Source organism: Hylobates moloch, unplaced genomic scaffold, assembly GCF_009828535.3.
Source record: "Hylobates moloch isolate HMO894 unplaced genomic scaffold, HMol_V3 SCAFFOLD_7, whole genome shotgun sequence".
Classification (NCBI taxonomy): domain Eukaryota; kingdom Metazoa; phylum Chordata; class Mammalia; order Primates; family Hylobatidae; genus Hylobates; species Hylobates moloch.
This window is the reverse complement of record NW_026652282.1, coordinates 59,071,038-59,075,990: the sequence shown is the minus strand read 5'-3', so window position 1 is coordinate 59,075,990 and position 4,953 is coordinate 59,071,038.

Genomic DNA, 4,953 nt, shown 5'->3' with positions numbered 1-4,953 from the left:
AAATACCTGAGAAAGCTTCACTGGAGAGTTCTTCTCTACCACAGTGATATTCCTGCTCATTCCTCTCAACAATCAAGGGAAATTAGACATCCACCTTACAGCCTTGATTTGGCTCTTTCTGACTTCATTTTGTTTCCTAATTTTAAAAAAATCTTTAAAGAGCACCCATTTTCTTCAGCTAGTAATGTACAAAAGACTGCATTGACATGGCTAAATTCCCAGGACCCTCAGTTCTTTAGGGATGGGTTAAAAAGCTGGTATCATCACTTACAAAAGTGTCTTGACATTGATGGAACTTAAGTGAGAAAAAAAGTTTATATTTATTATTTTTATCTCTTAATTTTGTTCTTCCGTGAACTTTGTTTTTTTGAGACAAGTTCTTTGTCTGTCACCCAGGCTAGAGTACAGTGGCATGATTACAGCTCACTGCAGCCTCGAATTCCTGGGTTTAAGCAATCTTCCTACCTCAGCCTCCAAAGTAGCTGGGACCACAGGCGCATGCTGCCACACCTGGCTAATTTTTTTATTATTGTTATTGTGTGTGTGTGTGTGTGTGTGTGTGTGTGTGTGTGTGTGTGTATGGAGGTGAGGTCTCCCTATGTTGCCTAAGTGGGTCTCAAACTCCTGGGTTCAAGCAATTCTCCCACCTTGGCCTCCCAAAATGCTGGGATTACAGATGTGAGCCACTGCACCTGGCCTTCATGAACTTTTTGAAGTCTCTTGTGTTTTACTTTTTACAGGCTCTTATTCTCTGTTCCCATTTTAAAGCATGTATGCAGAATCTTCTCTCATTTATCTAGGATAGCAATTAGAGGTTTTGGCATTTATGGTTTAAATTTTTTTCTATTCCCCATATTGTGTGAAAATTTCCTCTGGATTCTCCTTTTCTGTTTGTCTTGATTCCTGTAATTTTGGAGACCTTCTCAAATATCATGGGATCCCTGGTATTCTACTAATATTAAAATTTGAAGCACTAAAATGCTGACTGAAAGTTGTATTAATGTATATAGTGTTTGATCACAAACTCTTCCACCACACACTGCTTAGTGATTCCCAATTTGGAGTCTTCTTTTTCTTTCTTTCTTTCTTTCACATTAAAAATTTTTTATTGTGAAAAGTCATGTGTATACAGGTGATCACAGAACATAAATTGATATATCAATGAATTATCATAAAGCAAACACCTTTGTAATCACCACACAGGTCAAGAAATAGAACATTACCAGCACTCAGATGCTTCCCCTCTGTCTCCTCTCAATCACTTCATCTTTTGCTTTACCCCAAAGTAACAGCTATCCTAAAATTTATGGTTATCACTTCTTTTTTGTTCTTTAGAGTCTTACCACCAGTAAGGAGCATTTTTGAACATTACAACAAGTTTTTATTTTTTAACTTGGAATCTTACAGCATATGTGATTGTGGGTTTGGATTGTATGGTAGGCAGAATAATGGCCCCTTAAATGTCTACATTTTAATCCTTGGAACTTGTGGCAATGTTTGGTTACCTGACAAATGGGAATTGAGATAGCAGGTGGAATTAAGGCTGCTGTTCAGTTGACCTTAAGATAGGAAGATTATTTTGGATTATCTGGGTGGGCTCAATGTAATCACAAGGGTCCTTAAAAGTGAAAGAAGGAAGCAGAAGAGGGAGAACCATAGGGACAGTAGCATAAGAAAGATTCAGTACAGCTTTGTTGGCTTTGAAGAAGGAGGAAGGGGGCCACAATCTAAGGAATGCAGAAGACCTCTAGAAGCTGAAGCCAAGAAAACATACTGGATTAAGAAAACGTGGCACATATACACCATGGAATACTATGCAGTCATAAAAAAGGATGACTTCATGTCCTTTGTAGGGACATGAATGAAGCTGGAAACCATCATTCTCAGCGAACTATTGCAAGGACAAAAAACCAAACACCGCATGTTCTCACTCATAGGTGGGAATTGAACAATGAGAACACCTGGGCACAGCAAGAGGAACATCACACGCTGGGGCCTGTCGTGGGGTGGGGAGAGGGGGGAGGGATAGCATTAGGAGATATACCTAATGTAAATGATGAGTTAATGGGTGCAGCACACCAACATGTCGCATGTATACATATGTAACAAACCTGCAAGTTGTGCACATGTACCCTAGAACTTAAAGTATAATAAAAAAAAAGAAAAAACAAACAAAAAAAGAAAACACATTCTTCCCTAGAGCCTCCAGAAGGAACACAGCCCTACCAACACCTTGATTTCAGTCCAGTGAGATCAGTGTTAGACTTCTGATCTCCAGAGATGTAAGATAATAAATTTGTATTAAATACTTAGTTTGTGGTTATTTATTTAGTTATTATTTTTGAGACCATCTCACTCTGTCACCAAGACTGGAGAGCAGTGGCGCGATCTTGGCTCATTACAACTTTTGCCTGCCTGGTTCAAATGATTCTTGTGCCTCAGCCACCCGATGTAGCTGGGATTACAGGTGCGCACCACCATGCCCAGATAATTTTTGTAATTTTAGTAGAGATGGAGTTTTGCCATGTTGGCCAAGCTGGTCTCGAACTCCTGGCCTCAAGCAGTCCTCCTACCTCGGACTCCCAAATTGCTGGGATTACAGGCATGAGCCACTGTGCCCAGCCAGTTTTTGGTAATTTATTATAGCAGCAATAGGAAGCTAACACAGGTTACTTTCTCTCAGCATTATATTTGTGAGACTTGTCCATGTTGTCATGAGTAGCTATAGTTTATTAATTCTCTTTGATCTACAGCAGGGGTAGGCAAACCCCAAACTGTGGTCTATAGACAAAATCTGGCCTGGTGTCAGTTTTTGTATGGCTTGTGACTTAAGAATAGTTTTTATATTATTAAATGGTTGGGGAAAAATCACAAGAAGAATATTTTATGATATACAAATTTTAGCATCGTTAAACAAAGTTTTGTTTTTTGGGTCTTCTTCAGAGATTGGTGTCTCATTATGTTACCCAGGCTGGTCTTAAACTCCTGTGCTCAAGTGATCTTCTTGTGTCAACCTCCCAAGTAGCTGGGATTACAGGCATGTGCCACTGTGCCTGGCCATAAATAAAGTTCTATCAGAACATTTCCATGCTCATTAGCTGGGTATGGTGTTGTGTGCCTGCAGTCCTAGATACTTGGGAGGCTGAGATGGGAAGATTGCCTGAGCCCAGGAGTTCAAAGTTACAGTGAGCTATGATGTGAAAGAAAGGAAGGAAAAGAACACAACCACAGAAATTCCTTAATGTATCATTTATGTATGCCTTCATGCTACAATGGCAGAGTTAAGTAGTTGCGACAGACCATATGGCCTGCAAAGCCTAAATTATAAACTGCTAGGCCATTTACATAGAAAGGTTGCTGTACGCCCATTATGAAAAACACCATGTAGGTTCCTCAAAAAATTAAAAATACCCCTACCATATGATCTAGCAATCCCACTTCTGGGTATATATCCAAAGGAAATGAAATCAGTATATTGAAGAGATATGTGTACTCCCATGTTCATTGCAGCATTTTTCACAATAGCCAAGATATGGTATCAACCTAAGTGTCCATTGGTATGTTAAGGGAGATTCACTCATTTTGTTGCAAAAGACAAGATTTTCTTCCTTCTTTTTTAAGGCTAAATAATATGTATGTCTCCTTTGGAGTTAATATTTTTTCTCTGAATTTTTTTAAATTTTAAAAACTTTTAAATTAGGGTAAAATACACATAATACAAAATTTACCATCTTACATTTTAAGTGTACAGTTCAGTAGTGTTAAGTATTTTCACATTATTGTGTAACTGATCTTCAGAATTCTTTTCATCTTGCAAAGCAAACTGTATACCCATTAAAAACCAATTCTTCATCCCTCCACACCCCTGGCAACCTCCCTTTTTTCTGTCTCTGTGAATTTAACTACTCTAGGCACCTCATATAACTGGAATCATACAGTATTTGTTTTTCTTGCAACTGGCTTATTTCACTTAGCATATATGTCTTCAAGGTTCATTCATGTTGTAATATGTGTCCGAATCTTCTTCCTTTTTAAGGCTAAGTAATATTCCATTATATAGAAATACAACACTTTATTTATTCATCTATAAATGGACACTTAGGTTGCTTCCAACTTTTGGTTATTGTGAATAATGCTGCTACGAAACAGCTGTACAAATATCTCTGTGAGACCTTACTTTCAGTTCTTCTGGGTATATACCTTAGAAGTGGAATTTCTGGATCAATACTATTGATTAAAATACTATTTTTAATATTTTTAGAGACATAGTCTCACTATGTTGCCCAGGCCGGGTGGAAATGGGGAGTTATTGCTTAATGGTTGCAGGGTTTCTGTTTTAGAGTATGAAAAAGTTTTGGAAACAGCTAATGGTAATGGTTGCACAACATTGTGGATGTGATTAATCCACTGACTTGTACATTTAAAATGGTTAAAATAACAAAGTGTATGTTATATATATTTTACCACAAAAAATAATTCCAGAAAATGGTCCATTAACCTATGAGAAGGGAAAAAGGAAAAAAGAAACAAAGAAAAGATGGAACAAATTGAAAACAGCTGGCAAGATGATATAACTTAATCCAAACATATCAATAATCATGTTAAATGTGAATAGTCTAAAGGTACCAGTTAAGAGACAGAAATTATCATATTAGATAAAAAAGAAAGACCAAATTATATGCTGTCTACAAAAAAAAATCAACTTTAAATTTACAGAAATAGATTAAAAGTAAGATGGGGGAAAGATATACCATACAGACACTAACCAAAAGAAAGCTGAACTAGCTGTATTAATTTTACACAAAACTGAGTTCAAAACAATGAATATTTTCAGGGATAAAAAGGAACATTACATAATGATAAATGTGTCAATTTTTCAAGAAGATATAACAATCCTAAATGTGTATGCAGGAATGGGAAGTAAAAATTTTACTAGTGGATCAGTAAAATGGA